The 20,802-nt window shown below is 48.0% G+C and overlaps 1 protein-coding gene across 1 annotated transcript in view; it reads left to right on the forward strand.

Moving 5' to 3' along the window:
* Positions 1–3,468: 3,468 nt before the first annotated feature.
* Positions 3,469–20,802, forward strand: part of EVA1A (eva-1 homolog A, regulator of programmed cell death) — a 62,132-nt gene continuing 44,798 nt past the window's right edge. The window contains exon 1 of the mRNA XM_058550836.1: positions 3,469–3,518. The gene's annotated coding sequence lies outside the window, so the exon portion shown is untranslated. The remainder of the gene's footprint in view (positions 3,519–20,802) is intronic.

Here is a 20,802-nt window from a genome sequence, read left to right on the forward strand (position 1 = left end):
TCAGGATGCTGATGCTGTGAGGATTAAAAGAAATATATGTGAAAAGGACTGGCACAGGATTTGGCACCTAAGAGGCTCTCAGTAAAAGGCAGTATCTGCACACACATGTGCACATGCACGTACCTGCCACCATGAGGCCCGTAGCTTTGAGGAGTCCCTTTCCAAGGCTTAACCATAGGCATGGGACGCGTGAGATAGCTTCTGGGGGTATCTGTTTCTGTAGGACCCTGGAGCAGTCACTCCAAAGCCTTTTCTCAAGGTTGATCTCTACGCAAGGACGCATGTTCTGCAGAATGACCTGTAAGACCCCTAAGAGGGCTCTGTGGCTACTTATGTCCAGCTGCACACAGGCAGGGGCTGCCCTAGATGGCAGCTCCAGTCCCTCCATACCTGTGATTCCTAAAACCAGTTCAAGTGCAGAGGTTCGACAGTATCTTCTTCATTACAATGAAATGAGGTGATGCTAAGCAGAGCATTCATCCCAATGCCCGGTGTGTACTAGCATTCAACAAATGCCAGCAGTTCTTAATACAGCAGTGCCCCCTGATCCACGGGGGATATGTTCCAAGACCCCCAGGGCATGCCTGAAACTGCAGATAGTACTGAACCCGATACATAATATGTTTTTTCCTATCCATACATACATACCTATGATAAAGTTTAATTTATAAATTAGGCACAGTAAGAGATGAACAATAATACCTAATAATAAAATAGAACAATTATAACAATATACTGCAATGAAAGTTACCATAGATCTTAGCGACCTCAGCTTATGATTTTTTTCCTTTCCTTATTAAGTTGAGAACTTTCACCTTCTCACTCAAAGGATGTATTTTATGACTTCTCTGGCATATCTGAATTGCCAGCATCATTACTCTTGTGCTTTGGGGCTGTTATTAAGTAAAACAAGGGTTACTTGAACACAAGCTTTGATACGTGACAGTTTGATCTGATACCCAAGAAGACTACTAAGTGACTAACAGGCAGCATGGATCCGCTGGACAAATGGAAGATTCACGTCCCAGGCAGGATGGAGAGGGATGGCGAGAGATTCCATCATGCTACTCAGAACAGCACACAATTTAAAATGTATGCATTGTTTATTTGTGGAATTTTCCATTCAATATTTTTGGACCATGGTTGACGGCGGGTAACTGAAACCATGGAAAGCAAAGCTACAGATAAGGGGGGACTACTGTAGTAGTAGTTTCAGATCCAAAGCCAGATTCACGGGCCAGAGTGCTTCCAAATGGCCTTCCTCCGGCTTAGGGGGCAAATGAATAGGCTCTGGATTAGAACCAGTCTATGGGAGGTCTATGTCACCTACTGGCATCTGTGCCCTGTTTATTTATTCATTCATTTAGTACACACTTACAGTCATGTGTGTAGTCCTATGCTCGGCACATAATCCTCTCATTTCTGTTCGTGCATGTCTATGCACGGAGCTGGCACACATAGCATCCCACCAGGAAAACCCACTTCTCAACACCGTCTCTCCTCCTACCTGTTGATAAAGCTGGAGAGTTCAGGGGGAGCTCTGATCATGGCACCTTGCGTGCCAGAGTGTGGAATCTGGAGTTAGGTGTGTATTTTACAGGTAAGGAAACTGAAGCCTGAGAGGGGAGTACTTGCCCAAGTTCAGACAGTAATTTAGTGGCCATCTGAAGCTAGAATCTGGTTCCCTGATTAATTTAGGAAACAAAGGCCCTTTCCTACAGACCACTTGCCTCTGTACGAGAGTGGGATAACTTGTCCTTACAATTTTCATCTACACATAGCTGTTCTTTTCCTTTCTGAAGAGCTGCATTTCAAGGTTAAATGAAGTAGCTCTCGAGTAAGTCTAGAACAGTGGTTCTCAACACTGACTGTATTAGATCATCTGGAAAGCATTTCCTAAATACTGATGTTGGAGCCCCACTCCAGACCAATTAAATAAGCATTTGTGGGGGTAGAGCAGGGGCCTCATATTGGTTTTTAAAGCTCTCCAGGTGTTTCTAATATACAGTCAGGAATCCACAGTCTAATATACAGTCACCGTAATATACAGTCAGTGGTCTAGAGAGCAGTGCTTCCAAAATTCTAACGCACATTTGAATCATCTGAGGACCTTATTAGAATGCAGATTCTGATTCATTAGGTTAAGTGGGCTGGAGAGTCCCCATTTCTAACAAGCTCCCAGTTGATGTTAATAGAGCCAGTCCTAGGACCATACTTGGAGAAGCAGCTCCAGAAGGTGCTCTGGGATTCTGGTCACTCACTGGTCACTGGTTACTCCAGCCAGAGGCCTGGAAGTTACCTCTCGCCTTCATCCTCTCCTAATCCCTAACCTATCGCTCATGGTCATTAGGTCTTGTCAATTCCATCCCAATGCTCCCTGCGGCCTCTATTCTCTCTTGATGGACTGGTTCAACATTCTCTTCCCTGTTCGCCCACCATCACTCCCCATCCTGGCTGTGTTCTCTGCCAGATTGCCTGCCGATGGGGCTTTCTCACTCCTTTTTGCCTCTGCCTATGCTGTTTTTATTCCATAAAAAGCTCTTCCAGTCCTTGACCTATCTCTTAAGAGACCACAGCATCTCTAGATCTCCTCTCTGCCTGCACTATGACTTGCGTAGAACAGCATGCCCTTCTCCTTCGTTTCTGCGTTTCCAACGTCCAGCTCGGTGCCTATCAGGCTCTCAATAAACAGTTGTTGAATTTAACAAACAAAACCCCAACTCCGAATGAGCAAGGCCAAAGATCTCAGTTGCTCTCCATCTGAACAAAATGAACATTCTTTCGAGATTATGCATCAGGCTTTAAACTCCCCACTGTAAAAAAAAAAAGTTGGTCAAATTTAACCAAGTAAGTACTTATTTCCTGTCTGGGTTGGGTGGTTTGATAGGGGCCAAAGCAAGCGACGGGACAGGAATGAAAGGATGGATGCTGGCAGGAGCTTGGAGGTCTGCTTTCAAATCTGGGCTCCTCCTAGCAGGGCAACAGGGGAGAGCTCCGGGACAGGGTGGGAACAGCCGATGGGGAACCTTCTGGGGCCCTGGAGACGGTGGGAAGCGCGGAGAGGCAGGCAAGAGTTTGGGAGCGTGAACTAACTTGGCGCGGAGGAAGGCGCCGCACGCTGCAGCCGTTCACGTTTCGCGTCTTCCGAGCGCCCACATGGGCCGCTGGCGTGGGGAAGGGGGCGGGGGAGAGGGAGGGCAGGTCCGGAGCAGAGGGGGTGGAGGAAGGGGGAGACCGAAGGAAATGAGACAACCTTTTCCTCTCACTGACTCGGGCTCCTCCAGCGTCTGCGGGGCTCCGCGCGGCCGTCCGTGAGCGCCGAGGCCGGGACCCCCTCGCCCCGCCCCGGCTCCGGCGGCTCCTCCACTGGGATTTCTCTCTGAGGCGCCAGGGCCGGCCCAAGCGCTTTGTCGCGCCCTCCTCTCGGTGATCGGCTCTGGGTACCCCGGCTCGGCCCCGCGCGCCCCGCGCGCCCCGAGCGCAACCCCCGGAAGTGCGCGCCGGCGGCCGCGGCGAAGGTAAGCGGCGCCGGAGAGCGCGCACGGGGCGCAGGGGCGCCAGGCATCTCCAGGGGGCCCGGGCTGCCCCGGAGCGCCCCGTCTTCGGAAACAACCAGAGCACTTCTGACCTGCAGCCGCTGCTTTGTTCCCCAGCCCCTGCCCAGGTGTTGCAGGCTGGGTCCCCCAGGGAATTCTGTTTCCCAGCGCTGTCTTTATTGCCTCCTCTTCCTCCTACTTTCCTGTTGCTTCCCCCACACCCCACTTCTTTTTCTGGATCCAACAACTCTGAGCTCCCTGCTTCTGCTGCCTGGCTTCGGAGAGCAGGTCCTTTCCAAATCTCGGCGCCTCTCTCCTCCATCTCCGCGAGCAGGGGCTGAGCGGGCCGGCCCGCGGCAGTGACTGGCTTTGACCCCGGGCCTGCCGGGTGCGGACCTCCCTGAAATTTCTGTGGCGCACTTTGAACTCAATTACCTGGCTCTTTTCGGAGGCACTCAGCTCGCAGCGCGCTTTTGGCGACCCCCGGGACCCCGAAATCAGAGCGGATTGGGGAGTGAAAAGGCTGTTGGCGCCCCCTAAAGCCTCAGTGGGACCCTGTGCTGGTGGAGAAGGGTGCAGTCAGCTCCTAGCCGCTCTGTCCGGGGTTCCCAACCATTAGGGGCAGGGGGGCGTGGGGCGGGGAGGCACTCCACACGGGACGCTCATGGGGCTTGGAGGTAATGAGGGTGGCTCAGAAGGAGAGGAGGGCCAACCACATCGTGCTAGCTTGCCATTTTGCTCTTATTAACTGCCAGAGTTTTCACATCAAGCTTCTGCCTTATTATCCTGTTTTACAAACGGACAAAATGAAATGCAGAGAGGTTAAGTAACGCGCTCAGGGCCACACAGCTGGGAAGGGGCCCAGCCAGGATTTGGGTACCAGGTGGTTTGTACCACACATCCCACGTCCAGCCCTACAGAGGTTTCCTCTGTCCAGTCTGAGCAGGAACCTTCCACCTCCCGGTGCTGGCTCATACCACAGGAGACCAAGCGTTTTCCTTTTTGAGCCTATACATCTTGATTCTGTTCAAATCCAAAGGATTTATTTAGTACCAACCATCCTTACAGTTTGGTGGCCAACACTGAGGTTTCACCTTTGAACCTCACTCTTTCATCCTCTTCCCGTCATCCAATCTGTCACCAAATCTGTAATTCTGCCCCGGAAGGCTGGCTTGAGTCTCTCTCCCCAAAAGGCAGTTAAGCTCGATGGCTAAGAGCCCAGGCCCTGGAGCCAGACCACCAGCGTTTGAATCCTGGCTGAGGCCTTTCTGTACCTTTCTGTGGCTGGATTTCCTCATCTGTGAAGTAGGGGTGGGAGGATGGAAAGCAGTGGTTCTTAACAGAAGTTTCGATTTTGCCTCCTGAGTGACATCTGGCAATGTCTGGAAACTTTCTTGGCTGTCTACATGTAAGTGGGGGAGGATGCTATCCATCTTGTGGGCAGAGGCCAGGGATGCTGTTGAATATCCTATGATGCACAGGACAGCCCCCGCCACAGCAAAGAATTATCTGGCCCCAAATGTTCTTAGTGCTGAGGTTGAGAAACCCTGGTATAATGTATCAGTTCATGAAGAGTGCTGTTATTCCCAACTCTCATCCTCTTATCTGCTCCAGTTTGGCTGATTGTACCAGCCTCTGTCTCCAAATCTCCCCTCCTTCCAGTGCCAGAATTCCATTGTTAAAACCACAGTGCGGGTCGGGGGTGGGGGGGGGGTCGGCCCCATGGCCTAGCGGTTAAGTGCGCGTGCTCCACTACTGGCGGCCGGGGTTTAGATCCCGGGTGCGCACGGATGTACTGCTTGTCTGGCCATGCTGAGGCGGCATCCCACATACAACAACTAGAAGGATGTGCATCTCTGACATACAACAATCTACTGGGGCTTTGGGGAGAAAAAGGGAAAAAAAAAGGAGGAGGATTGGCAATAGATGTTAGCTCAGAGCTGGTCTTCCTCAGCAAAAAGAGGATTGGGATGAATGTTAGCTCAGGGCTGATCTTCCTCACAGAAAAAACAAACAAACAAACAAAAAAACAAAAAAACTCCACAGCGGGCCTTACTACTACACTGTCTTCATACCCTTGTTGGCCCCCCAGTGCTAACAGAAGGGATGGGAATCTGCACGTCTTTAACAAACACTGAAGGTGGATCCTGTAAATATTAAAGTTTGAGAAACACTGTCTTACAAAATGCAATCTAACCTCCGACGTTGTGGACATGGCTGTTCATGATTGGCCTCAACTTACCTTCCCAGCCTCCCCTTATGCCACTTCCTGTGTGCGCCTGCCATGCCACCCAGCTCGCTATTCTTTCGGTGTTCTAGGTCCTGCCTTTTTGGAATGCCCTTCCTCCTCCTTGGCTGGCAGATTCTTCATCATTCTTTGAGGCTAGAGCTCAAGTCTCCTGCTGGGTGAAGCATCCTTCAGTTCCTACAGACAGTTCTGTCACTCCCTTCTACCTCCTCCCCCTTTTTTCTCTCAATACATCTCTCTTGTAGTGTTTACTGCACTGTACAGGGATCCCTTGCTCATCTCCCCACTGGTTTCTGTGCACCTAGAACCCAGCTCAGTGCTGTGCTCACGGTGGCTAAGCTTGTGGGCTTTGAAATCCAGGCTGCCTGCGTTCAAATCCCAGCTCTGCCACTTATTAACTCTGTGACCTTGAGCAAGTTGACTCAGTCTTTCAAAGCCTTATTGGTAAAATAGGAAGAAATAGTCTGTTTTCTCTGCAGACTAGTGTCATTAACTAATGGGATAATAGTTATTCATCTTAATGCTGAGTGCCTGCTCTGTGCCAGGACATGGCTCAAGTTTAGCATTGTATGTTTTTCCTCATTTAATTCTCATAATAACCCTTTAAAGTTAGTACTGATATTACCCTACTTTCCAGACAAAGAAACAGAGGCACAGAGAGGCTAAGCGGTTTGCCCAAAGTCGCACAGCTAATGAGTGGTAGGGACAGGACTCACACAGACATCTGACTGCAGAACACACACTCTTCACGCTATGCACCTGAAGGGCCTCGCCCAGCATATGGTAAGTGCTCAGGAAACATGAGCTGAGGTTTGTCGTGTGTGTTAAGAGCTAAAGTTCGTTGGGTTTCCCACCGGCACCACTCTTGTGATCTAAGACTGTGCCTTTATTTTTACTTTTACAACTCCTATTCCTTTCCTCTCCTCCTTACCCTGCCCCCAGTCACAGAGGAACAGGACATTGGGGTCAGTCCTCTGTCACTGTGCTGGGTCAGCACCAATGAGCTTGATGCTACATGAAGCCTTAAGTGTGCCTGGTCCGGGTGAGAACCGCATTAACTCTTTGTGGACGGGGCTGGAGGAGGGAGGTGCAGACTTGAGGTCAGGAACCCCCGACTCCAGCTTTGTCCTTTCCAAGCACGTGCCCTTTGCCATGTGAACCTAGCACATAAATATTGGTGAAGTCAATCAATGAATGTGGCATGGATGAGTGAATGCCATTGACTGGGTCTCCCACCTTATACTTGATCAGATGCAGAGAATGCTTTCTCTCCAAGTGCTATGAGGAACATTTATATATTAAAGGTAAAATTTGTTGAGAGAATTTAATGACCCATATGAGGTTTTGGAGAACCAGGTTTGGAACCAGTCACTGACCCCCTGTGTGAGTTGTGTGTGACACCGGATATCAGGTTACAGCTGATCACTTCACCAACTTGGAATCTTTTATTTCCCTGCATGTAGCCCTGGCTGTGAAAGCTGAGCCCACTCTTTGCTGGTCCCTTAGCCACTTGCTCTATAGGCCTGACTGCCTTGCACAAATGCCTGCGCATTTGTGTACTCTGGCTTCCTCCACAGCTGCCCCGCACAGCTGTGGTCCCCCTGAGTTTGCTTGTCTTGGCAGATTGTCCCCAAAACTTTGATGGGATGAGGTTACCTGGTGTGTGCAAGGCCTGGTGGTGTTGTCAGGGGTCATAGAAATACTCTGGTAAGGCTGCTTTTGAGAGTGGAGCAGGGGAGAACTTCCCTGTCCATCAACACATCAGAGACCCTTCAGATCCCCAGTAGCACTGCCTTCCCCATTCAGACACCAGACTCTTACTGCCTCCTAGCGTTGTCCCCTCTCCTGGGTCACTAGCTGGCTGATCTGAGAAACAGATTCCCCCGGGGTTCTAATGACTGGAGTAAAAGTTAGACCCAAGATCTTTGGGGCATCACTTGCATTTTCACTGAGCCTTGTGGAGCTGGTCCAGAAGATAAACTATCCCAGGGGGAAATGTCAGGCCTGCTGCCAGATTTTCAGATCTCTGATGTCTCACCTTCTTGGCTGCCATCTTGGGTAGCACCTCTTAGCTGACCAGCAGGCAGATTCCTAATGAAGCTGATTCCTGCTTGGGTGTCTGGTTCAAGGAGAGACACCTCACCCTGTTTAGGTCTTGGGCTGTGTTCTCTGAAATGAATCTCCGTTGTCTGACTTTACGTAAAATGCTATTTGGTGCTATAAGGAGCATTTGGTCTAGACTAGACTAGACTAGAGTGGTGATGGGATCTTGAGGTTTTAGGTGGGCTCAGCATATGCGTGGGATGGGTAGTTCTCTGCTGGGTGCCAGAGACACGAACATGAAGAAGACGTGGTCCTTATCGTCAAGGTCGCAGTTCATGACTTGTGATGGACACATGAACAGATCATCAGAGTGTGTTAAGTGGAATAGGAGAGATTTGAGCAGAGAGCTGGGAGTTCAAAGGAACCAGCCACTGTCTCTGCTTGAGGAGTCAGGAAAGGCTTCAGAGAGAAGAGGATGTTTGAGCTGGGTCTTAATGGAGAAATAGGAGCTTGCTTGGTTTGAGGGGACTGGTGATCATGAGTGTTTTAGACAGGGAATTACATATACATGGTACAGAGCCAAGAAACAGCCTGGCAGAAGCAGAGGTGTATGGTGGGACTGGAGAGCTGGAGATAGGCCTAGGGAGGTGACTTTCAATATTCAGCAGTCCCAGTGTCTCCATTGGGAAACGATGGCATGGGCATTTAAAACTCAGGTGGGCTGAGCTCTTTGAATGGTGGCTTTGCGTCCTGTCTCTGCTGGCCTGATTCCTCTTGGGAAACAGTGGGACCAGAGCCCGGGTGTCGGGGGAGGGACGCTGTCTCCAGTAAGCAAAGAAACCACAGTCACAAACAAAGCTGCACTCGGTAGTTGCGGCTGGTTGTTTTGTTTTCTTTTCAAAGCCCTGGCTGATGAACTGTGCAGATGGCCCCTCCCGAGTCTGGGCTTTTGAACATTACCTTTAGAGCATCCAAAAGTCTGTATGAATTGCTAAGTAATTGCTAGGTTTCTCTGGGCTTAGAGAGGGAGGGGGAGAGGGAGAGTGGAGAGAGTGAGGAAGAGAGAGAGAGAGATATTGATCAGATCTGTTTTACATAAAATCCAGCATGTGACCCAGCAGATCAACTGTCAGGACTGACCCATGTCCTGGGAATCGAGTTCATATTTGCAGTCCTTCTCTTTGAGCCCAAAGCTTTTTGCATAGGGTTCACCACAGGTGACGGGTTCATATGCTTGTTGATTACACAATCAATATAGATGCTTCTGTAGGTCGTTCCCAGATTTCACTCGTTTATTCATCACTTAGTGACGCCTTGGCACATAAGAGGCACTTAATAAGTGATAAATGAGTGAATGAATGCCCTCACATGAAAGTCACATCCTGACCCTCAAGATGCTCACGGCCTGAATGGGGAGATAGACAAGAAAACAGACCAACACAGCACAGTGGACGAGTGGCATGACAGAGAAGATACAGATGCAGAGGAAGACCAATCCAGCCAGGAGTCAGAGAACGGAGGCAGAGGGAAGGGTGATCTCTTCTGAACATCCTCTCTCCAGGGAACATGGTCCCATGGGTGGTTCCTAGTCATCGATTATAATAGTAGCACCAGGAAGAGGTGCCAGCACCTGTGCTGAGGGCTTCCCATGCCTCTATTGCATTGATCCCCACAGCCACCCTCTGAGGTCAGCATTAGAGGAGCGATCAGGGTCCCACCACAGCCAACAGGCAGACCTGGGATCAGATCCAGGCCACCGGACTCCGAGCCCTTTCCCATGGCCCCAGACAGTCTCGGATGGTCATATTATCATCAAAGATGCTTTTAGAAAATCTGGTTTTCAGAAAGGAAAGTACAGGTGTGTGGGCTGCTGTGGTCCAGGTGGGAACAGCCACTTGCTCCCTGTTTTTCCCCCTTTCCCTTGCTCCTGCCTGACGTCTGAGGCCTTGCCCTGGGCAGTTGGAAGCTGTCTGCTCTGGGGTTCAGCACCTTTTTCTTCCTCCTCTCGCCCCCTCTTTGATCCCCTGGGTAGCTTGCACTTTGCCCTCCACGTAAAGGAGGCGGAAATGCCGCTCAGCAGAGAAGCAACCATAAACTTGCGAGGAAAAGAAGGCTTTTCACAAAACACCTGCTGTAATTTAAGCCTCTCCCCTTTGCCCTGTGCCCTCCTGCCTGTGTCACTCAGAGACGGGCAGTAGCTGCAGGGAACAGATTTCAGGGGATCTTGTTTCTGCACGGAGATCCCCCATCAAAAGGGCTGCCTAAAGCCATCTTCCCCTGGGCACCTACACAAACACGGCTGGCTTGTCCTCTTACTCACTCATCTTGTCAGGACAAGACGGGCCACCGCAGCCCATGGGAAGGGGCGGAAAGGGCCTCTTACTGGAAGACATGCTCAGTACTTTCCTGAAGCTCCCCATCCTGTGTGCCACTTGGCTGAGCAACCTCTGGCAGCAGCTCCCTTCTTTGCTGCATGAGATGCGACAGTGAGCCTCTGGATGGGTGGAGTGAGCACTGGAAGGGGAGTCAGCACTGCCACTTACCTGCTGTGAAGACTTGGTCCCTTAATCTCTTGGCAGCTGGGTTACGCGGGGGCAGGGATGGTTGGTCTGGAAATTCTCCAATGTTACACCCTGCTGCATGTCAAAGCAGGGTGCACTGTGAGGACCTTGTGAAAACACAAACACAATGACTTGGACGTTTAGAGTCTGGAAAAGATACACATGAGGTGAAAAGTCCCTGTGGATGGGCTTGCGTGCTCACAGAGATAGCATGGTGGCCTTGGTGTGTCTGCTCAGCTAAATCTGTCAACGTTTACTGACACCCTTGTGTGCCAGGCACAGTTCTAGGCCCTGGGGACACAGAGATGAACAAGATACTCTTCCTGCCCAGAAACCTCAGCAATCCAGTGTGGAGACAGGGGAATCAGAGATAGTAAGCAGCATTTTGCTGTCCGTCTCTCATGAAAGTTAAGTTCTCTGAAAGCAGGACATACATCTTGTTGATTCCTCAATCACTGGAGCCTGCTGTGAATGCTGGCATATGGTAGGTACTCAATCAATGAATGTTGCACCACTTGAAATGCCGTGCTAGAGGCAATCACAGAGTGCCATGGGCATCCAGAGGAGGGACACCTAAACTCAGCTTGGACAGCAGGTGGGTCCAAGAGGACATGCGTCTAGGAGGCTGAGATGGAGGCATCAGGCTGATGAGAGGAGAAAGGCATCCTGGGCAGAGGGACTGGCGAGAAGTAGAGCATGGCCAGGTGAGCAGGCATGGTGTGCTCCAAGAAAGGAAAGGAGGCAGCTCTATAAACAGGCATAGTGACCACATCAGGAAGAGCCTTGCTAAAGAATTTTAACTTTATTCTGAAGCCACTGGGGAGCTACTGCAGGATTTCACACAGTGGAGAGACTGGGTCAGAGTTTTATTGTAAAAATAGACCCCTCTGGCAATAGAGTAGATATTGGAGACGAATAAGATAAGTGGCGGGAAGACCAGTTAGGAAACCATTGCAGTTGAAAGGGTGGAAAAAGCCTGGGGTTTGCAGTCAGACAGACCTCAGTCTGTATCCCAGCCGCACAACGTCTTTGTGTAACTTGGGCCATTTATTAAATGTCTCTGAGCCTCTGTCGTCTCCTTGGAACACAGGGACTCTAGTTCCTCCCTCATGGATGGGATGGATGGTGGTCAGGACTGTGTACAACGAAGTAGGTGAAGTGTCTGCTACAGTGATTGGCCCATAATTGGCATGTGATAATAGTGGCCAATATTATTTTTAGTATTATTGGTTGCTTATTATCATCCGGGTGAGAAATAATGAGGTCCTATCTAAGACACTGGTGACAGAGGTAGAGAATTGGGCACGGACTCAAGAAATACTTTGGCAGTAAAGTCGACACGATTTGGTGACTGATTGGGCAGGGGAGTAAGGGAAGGGCAGAAGGCTAGGATGACTGCGATTTTGGCCTGGGCAACCAAGAGGAAGGATAGTGGGGTCATTCATTGGGAGAGGGCATGGGAGAGGAGGAGGAGGAGGAGGAGCAGGCAGCATTTGCAGAAAAAGATGATGAGCTCAGTTGCAGACAAACTGAATTTGAAGCATCTCAGGGGTGGCCAGGGAGACACGTCTAGTGGGCAAATGGTTTTGCAGGTTTGAGATTCAGGAGAGAAGTCTTAAAGAAGACTCACGTGCAAACTTTTAACAAGAGGTAATGAAGTCATGATGTGGCTCAATTGCTCAAGGAGAGTATGGAGCATGGGAAGCGGAATTATAATGGCTAATGCTTACTGAGTGTGTACTGTGTATTCTAAATACTTTATGTGTATTAATCCTCTCAGTAACCATTGTTAGAGAGAAGTATTATTATACCTATTTTATAAATGAATAAACTGAGGCACAGAGATGGTGATAACTTGCCCAAGGTCAAACAGCTATACGTGATGAACCTAGGATTTTAACCCAGGTAGTCAGGACCTGGGGCCTGTGCTCTTAATGTCTGTGCCAGACTGCCTCTGAGAGTCAGGGGCCTGGGGTGCAGCACTAACCTCTGAGGGAGGGGAAGGAGAGGACCCAGTGAAGGCAACAGGGGGAGGGGCTGAGAGGAAGGAGGAAAGGAGAGACTGGAATGTGGAAGAGGAGAGTTTCCAGGAGGGAGGAATCAATAGCATAAATGATGTGGAAATCCACTAAGAAAAGAAGTAAAATATAAATGGATTTGGCAGTTAGGAAGCTATTGGTGACTTTGTGAGGGGAGTTTGAAAGATGAGGTAGGTTGAGGAACAAATGTGGGATGAGGAAGTGGAGATACCAAACATAGGCAGAAGCTTAGATATGAAAGTAACTTAGAAGCTTAAATATGAAAGTAACAAGAGAGAGGAGACAGTAACCAGAGGTATTAGGTAGAGGGAATGTTTTGGAGATGGAAAAGACTGTAATACATATATGGGGAGGGATGGAGCCAGAGGAGGCCCTGCCAAATGGCCACAAATGCACTGTGCACACTGGGAGAAGTATCTCTATGCTCACTTTCCTTTTCCACACAGATTTTAAGTATTTCTCCCCATGTTCTGGACAGCTTCCACGTTGATGGTTGGAAATCACTAAAGAAGCCCCTGATAGGTGTTTCAGTCCTTCAGCTTATAGGTGGAGCGGAGAAAATTTCACAACGCCCAACGGTGAATCATCACATGTTGTTAAATCCAGACCATATCAAATTCACATACAGTATTATCATCCACCGAATTTGTCTTTGAGATGTTCTCTGAAAGAGCATAATGTGCTGGGGCTCCGCGTCATGCACGGGGAATTGGTGTCTGCTCTGTAGACGTCAGGGCAGAAAGGAGGATAGGTGACACAAAGCCTTGAGAGGAAGGAAAGGGACCCAGAGCACAGTTGGGGGCAGTCAGGGGAGGGGAGGGGACACTGGCTTTGAACTGGACACGAGACACCTGATCCCCTGAGCAGAGGGAAAGGTGGTTGAGGATGAAGGTAGATCTGGGAAGGAGACAGAGAGCTGCTTGGATCTTGTAGGAAATGGAAGGCACATTATAAGGAGGTTTGCTGGGGCAACAACCTTCTGCTTAGAACGACCCTGGATGATTTGGCTGCTGCCATTTAAGTTCTTAATAACAGAAAAGGCTGACAGTTCCTTATGAATGCTTTGTTATCAGGCTTAATGGACACAGGTCCAACAGGCTCTGAGAAGATGTATTTATCTAGAGCCGAAGACAATCTCTGCGTTTTAATACATAGGATTCTTTTGTTGCTCAGACGAGAGGTAGAAACCACAGAGGGTTAAAAACTTGACTTAACAAGAAATTCAGCTTTGCCTTGGTTCATGGTGCTGACATCCCTGAGGCTCAGGGCTAGAATTAGGGTTTGGCTGCCAACCTCATAAATCTGCCTCAGTTGAAATGGCATCTTTGCTCTTCTTGGAAAGATCTCGGTGAAATGCACACACCTCCACAGAGGGCCTTTGTGGATGGGGCTCTCCTAAAGAGACGCTGACGCTGTCCAGAATCGGAAAGGCCACACAGGAAATGGCTTTGGGGTATTTTTTTTTCCCCTGCACGAAGCAGCAACTCAGCTGAATTATTTGCTTGATCTTGAGCTTTGGGTGTCAGGAAAAGTGAACAGTACATCTTTCAACAGTCACATTTCAAGCTTGAAGTTTCCCTTAGTACTGGACCCTGTGCGAGGCAAGGAAAGATTATTCCTGCCTAACCCCCTCCCCACCCCATCCTGCCCAGGCCTCTCACATGGATGTAGGCATGGTGCGGAGGTCCTTGGGCTGAGTGGGGGTGTGATGGACAAACAAGACACTATCCTTAGGGACAGAGGGAATAAGCTGCAAGAGTCTTGCCCACCTTTCCTCAGTAGACAAGGAGCAGAAGGTGTCCTTCTCCAGGAGGGCACAGCTGGGATACTGTATGGTTCGGTGCAGAAGTGAACTCCATGATATAATCCTGTATGTGGCTTTATTCCAATTCCGTGGGGTCTGAATTTGCTCTCATGGGAAAGGGCTATGTAAACGTTTCACGCTGATTCCAAGAATGAGTGAATAGAGCTGTATAGATGCACCAAGTATGCACATCAGATTTATCAGTGGTACTTTTATGCCCATCCAACCTTCTGGGGTGCGAGAGGGGTCTGAGAGGCAGTATCTGGTATGCTCAGAAAGTAACAGCTTTGATACCTTAGCTTCTTTCATTTGTATTTGATTTATTAGTAAAATTATTTTTTTTCATTCATCCAATCATTCGTTCATACAACAAATTGAACAACTACTATGTGACTGGCTCCAGGCCAGGTGATGGTTGCGTGATGGTAAATCCAACAATCTTAGTTCCTACCTTCTTGGAGCTCACACTTGTTAAGGAAAGACATTAAAGAAGTAAATACACAAAGAAATACATGATTATAAAGTGCAATGATGGAAAAGAACAGGGTGCTCCAGGAGGGAACGAGAGAGGACAGTTTAGATCAGGGGTGTCGAGTGAGGAGGACAGATGTGTAGACTCATGTCTTTGGTATACAACATGCCATTTATTGGTGGGATACCACTTCTGAGGAAGGAGTGCCTGACCCTTGGGCAGAGCTGAGGGGCAGATCTGGAAGGTTTCATAAAGGAAGGGAGATTGAAGAAGAATCTTGAAGAATAGGTAGCAGTTTTCTGTGTGGAGAAGGAGTGGGGGTGTTCTAGGGGAAGGGAACCTGGTGCCTTTGGAGTACTCTCGTTCAGCAAGGATGCAGTGGAGGCTGCACATAAGGGAGTGTGGAGACATGAGCCTGGAAAAACAGGGGAGGGCCCACCAACACAGCTTAGACTTTATCTTAGAGGCAAGTCGCTGGAGGGAGTGATGAGCTACCAAGGGGAATGTTCAAGAACAGGTTACCAAGAGTCCAGCAAACTTTTTCTGTAAAGGACCAGATAGTAAATACTTTAAGCTTTGCAGGCCATACAGTCTCTGTCACAGCCACTCAGCTCTGCCACCATAGTGTGAAAGCAGCCATAGATGGTATGTAAATGAATGAGTGGTGCTCTGTTCGATAAAACTTTATATACAGAAACAGGCCATGGGCCGGATTTACCTGTGAGCTGCAGTTTGTAGTTTACCAACCCCTGCTCTGGAACGATAATTCTGGTGGCTCAGTGGAGATTGGATTAGATGATGGGGAGAGAATGGAGGTGGGGAGGCAGGTTAGGAGCTGTTGCTTTAATTCTGGGGAGCTAAGGGAGGGACCATGGGGAAAAATGGTTTGTGACATGCTCCAAGGTAAAACTGACGGGACTACATGACCAGTTTCTTGGGAACGTGTCTAGTTGTTTCTTTAATGCTCAGTGGACTGAGTCTTCCAGTGAAGAAAAAAAGTCTCAGACATTCTGGATGTGTGACTCAGAGCCACACGCACATCCTGGGAGGTCACCTCTGGTCATAAGACTCCATGCTGGGTGCATTATGTAGATTACCTCATTGTTAAGAGTAATTCTTAAGAATTCTTATGAATATTAAGTTGTATTTCCTATTTTCCAAACTGAAGTTTAGAAATGTTAAGTCAGTCGTTTTCCCAAAGTCACATAGCTGGTAAATGGTGGAGGTGAGATTGAACCCAGGTCTAATATCAAAGTCTGTGCCATTCCTAAAATGTAGAGTCTTTTCTCCTGTGCAGCTGCCTATGCAGTTCCCTCCTCTCCCTTCTCTCTGTCCCCGTTAAGACCCATCTAGCCTTTTAAGGTTCTCAATTAGTCTCTGGCATAGCAAGGACTGAACCTGTGTTTTAGCTGCAAAAACTGTTAGGTGTGAGATTATTTTTCTGTGTTTGATGAAGGACATGCAGTAAAACCCAGACCTGGGTTTTAACATCGGGTTCTAACCCGATGATTTGTGCATGTTACAATATGGAAAAGACAGTGCGGTATTAGGATATGGATTAGGGAATCTCTGAATTTAAGTGCCCAGATGAGAACATGGTCTTATTCACTGCCTAATATAGATGCCCAGGAGATGTTTGTCAGATTGAGGTAATAGTATCAGAGGGAAAACTTGTAAATTTAAACCTTGGAGGTCAAGGTTAGTATCTGAAAGGACAAATCTGACAAGTGTGGTCAAGGAAATCAATTCAGTTACCATTCTGCATCAGGCTGTCTAGTGACCCCACTGATCATTAATTTAGTGTCTGTCCAGGTTCAGCTAGAGATAGTCTTTGCACCAAATATTTCAAACAGGACTTCAGAGACATAGAAATATCCAAGAACAAATGAATTATGTCATAGATACAGCAGTTCTCTTAGTGAGACCTATCGGCCAGGATTGGGTCAATTGGTAAATGGAATGGCAAAGAGACCTCTATGATTGACATGGATCAATCGCATGACCCACGCCTGGGACCGGGGAGGATGGGCACACAGACAAGAGTGGGGCTCTTCCAGCAGGGAGGAAGGGCAAATGCCTGCCGGGGAGATAACACTGGTGTCTACCACAGTTGTTGATCTGTTTTGACTACCAGCCTGTAGTGGTTTCCTACGGCTGCCATAACCAAGTGCTACAAACTAGATGGCTTAGAACAACAGAAATTTATTGTCTCATAGTTCTGGAGGCAAGAAAAGGTCTCAGCAGGGCCATGCTCCCTCTGAAGACACTAGGGAAGGATCTGTTCCAGCTTTCTCCTCTGGCTTCTGGTAGTTTTAGACATTTTGTCTTCTTCCTGTGTCTCTTGACATCATCTTCCGTCTGTGTGTCTGGGTCCAAATTTCCCCTTTTTATAAGGACACCAGTCAGACTGGATGAGCTCATCTTAACTTGGTTAAATCCGCAAAGGCCCTATTTCCAAATAAGGTCACATCTGAGGTACTGGGGGTTAGGACTTCCACATATCTTTTCTGAGGGACACAATTCAACCCATAACACAGCGCTTTCCCGAGAAGAGTTCAGGACTGCTTCTCAGACCGAGGTGGCCGAGTGGGTCTCAGCGCAGATCCTATTCCACGGTATCTTCATCTGTGGTCACTTTTCTGTCCACTTCCTCTGTATGCTGCTTGGGACATACAGATTCTGTCGATTTACTCAGTTTATTATATTTCAGACAGTTTCTTGTCGTAACTTCTCAGCCTCTGCCCTTGACAGTGTTCTCTAGGCCACGCTCACTGCATTTGTCCCTCCAGCCTCTCCTTTCCCTACTGTGCACTTTGGACATTCATTCATTAGTTCATAAACAGTAAGTGTTGAGTTTCTGTTGCATTCCAGGCACTATGCTAAGCTCTGAGGATGTAAAGATGAAAAAGGTGAAAAAGACAGTTCCTGCTCTCAGGGAGTTCTCATGGGAGCCCACACGAGCAAAGAGTGTGAAACAATTGAAAAGGGAAGTGTGCATGCAGGTTCTTACTGTGCTGTCCCCAGCATACCATCCTCCTTGGCTCCCTAGTGCTGACGGGAGAGTCCAAGCTCCCTGGCAGAGCCCCCCAGGCCCTTTCAACAGCTTCATCTCTTGCCGTTAGTTTCCTTTCAGTTTGTCAAATGCTATACCCATTTTGATCCACTTGCTGTTTCCCAACTACACAGTTTTCTGTCAAATCTTGTCTTTCTACAGGAATGCTGCCTCTGTTGGAATGTGCTCTCCCACCCCCATTCCCAGCTATTATCCACTTGATTAACTCCTGTTTCTTGAGACATCTCTGGGGCTGCGTCTTCCAGGAAGCTGACCGTGCCCCGATCCCCTCCTGGCTCCCTGTGCTGCCCTTTGAGAACAGTACTCCCCTCCCACAAAGAGACACTGCCTGAGGCTTATCTACCTAACTCCAGTGTCTAGTATCATGCCTGTGTTACTAGGTGCTTAATCAATAAATGAGTGAATGAATGAATGAATGAGTCCTAGGCGGTGCTTTGCTTCTGCCTCCAGGCTGCACTTTTCCTTTGGCCTCCTTCCCTCAAGACCATGTGGCTGGTCACCACTACTTCCCACCACACGTCCAGAGACCTCACTGCGCATGACGTCCCTTCCGTTAGGCCGACCCCTCAGCTGCGCTGGCCCTATGGTCAGAGGCCACATGTGGCTGCCCTCTGGCCATCATCTCTTTGGTCTGCTCTGCTTCACACAAAGAAAGGCCTGCTTACTGGCCGGTAGGAAGACGGTTCTCGTAGGAAAAGCAAAACTCCCGCCGTGGCCTTCCCTGTTTCTCCATTTCCAAAGTTTCTCCCTCTCTTACTTCCAGGAGCCAGGGACACACCCTGTCTGCTTCAGTGATTAATTCAACAAGCAGTTTTTTGAGCCCCAGGTTTACACCTGGGGCTATGCTTGAGGTACACTAATTCTTGTCTAGTTTCGACCTTCCTAACCAGAAAGACCTGTTTCTTTTTTTTTTTTTATTGTGAAATTTTTGTTGTACATTATTGTTTATCAGTCACCATATAAGTACATCCCTCCACCCCTTGTGCCCACTCCCCACCCCCCTACCCTCTGGTAACCACCAAACAGTTCCATCTGTGCGTGTGTTGGATTATCTTCCACATATGAGTAAAATCAAAAAAGAACTGTTTCTTTAACCCCTTCCTCCTTAATATATTGGGTTTCTCCTATGTATTGAATGACACAGTGGTCTTCAAATTTTTTTTAGCATTAAAACTCTTCAAATGAAATCTTATATGGAATATCAACGAGTAAAACAGAGGAAACCAATATTTTGTTGTATACAGTATCATTTTATCTGATAATTCTAATTTATAACATACAGTTAATTAATGAAAATGAGACTGTTAAGATGACTACGAAAATTTGAAATTGAGGATTTGGGCTGACAGTTGCAGCCTCATAGCATCTTCACTGTTAATGCATCCCTGTATTTTGTACTGGCTGTACAGCCTTGAGAAAACTGTGAGGACTAGACCTTGAAAGTGATAGCACTTTTAAACCTGCTAATTCAGGTTATTCTGATTAAACGATCCAGAAACTTGAAAGGAATATAGGAAATATAGGAATATAGGAAAATTTGGTTTTAATGTTGACTCACCAACACCATGGAACAACTGCATTCCTTAATTATAAGGGATGTAATTGAAAGGGATAGATGAACAGCTTCTTCAGTTTATATCCTTGTTTGACAGAAAATACTTCCCCAAAACATATTGTGCCATATGAGATGTAAATTATGTTATTAAAATTATTTTCAGAAACTTTGGTGCCTACTTCTCTCTAGTAATCACTTAAAGCTTTTAACACAGCAGAAAATATTTAACTTGGCATGTTGAGTCCAACCTTCAGTTGTCATTTTCATCACTGACACTTTATCGGCTATAGGAGGCATGGGAACAGCGTGGCCCTGCGTGGCTGAGTTGGTCTGGTTTGGATTTTTTGTTTGTTTGTTTGAAATTTTAAAAGCCTGCCAAGCACTCTAAGAATAAAGCAAGCACTGAAGCTACCAGTACACTTACAGTGGTGAACATGTGATGTGGCCACTTATCCCCGTACACTTTATTATTGTCTCTCTGTAAAAGCGTGCACTCAGTAGGTACCCGAGCCTTGCCTGGCATTTACTTGAGTGTGGCACGCATGAGCCAGGGTGGTGGTAGTGCACTTGCTCATACCATTTTACAGCAAGAGAAGACTTGCATGGGTCTGAATTTTAAAAGACATTTTTGGAACTATAGCTTTCCTAATGAATGACATATCTGCATGTGTTCAAACGTCTTCACGGTTTCGGCAAGAGAACCTTCATTCTGAAGTGGGTGTGAGTATATTAACCTGTAGCTCACAAGGTTTGTGATTGCTCACATTTGTCATATTACACACTTGAGTGTGTCTGTTTACAGTTTAAAAAATATTTAAAAAAATGTAATTTAAATCAAACATTTGTAGAACCCTTGAAAAAAATAGCTTGAACTGCACTGTACTGGAGTAAGGTGTAAGACAGTTGTGGTTTCAGGCAAGCTGCAGGGCGGGCTTGGGAGGGCCTCCCTGTTACCATCAGATAAAAGTCTGCCCAGCTCAGGGCTGTTCACCTCCCAGACGCCCAGCAGTTTGTCTGCATTGAATTGAATTGAATTGGCCCAGAGCAGGTCCGGTGTGGCTGTGGGACCAACGGCCCCTGGTCAGGAGCCATCAGGATGGTCTCAGGTGGAAGCTGCCCGCTTCCCCAAGGATCCACGCAGTTCCCACCAAGGAAGGCTGGAGCACCCCCTCCCTAGAATTTCCCTTTCCTCCAGTTCCCTGAGGGACTGCCCAGGCTTCCAGACTCCCTGTAGTCAGAGTGTTTGATCCGCCCTCTGACTTCCTCGATCCTGTGCCTGTGCTCTGGTTTTAACAATTGTAATGGATTTAGAAGTCAGCTTGGGACCAGGAGGCCAAAATAGAGAAGAATCACATGACCAGGAATGCTTCTTGTTCCCATTTGCAAATTCCTTGGTTGGGCATTATTTCTGTGAGTTCTTCACATTCGCAGATTCTTCAGAAATACTGGACTTGGGAGGACCCACTGGTGG

Source organism: Diceros bicornis, chromosome 12, assembly GCF_020826845.1.
Source record: "Diceros bicornis minor isolate mBicDic1 chromosome 12, mDicBic1.mat.cur, whole genome shotgun sequence".
NCBI lineage: Eukaryota > Metazoa > Chordata > Mammalia > Perissodactyla > Rhinocerotidae > Diceros > Diceros bicornis.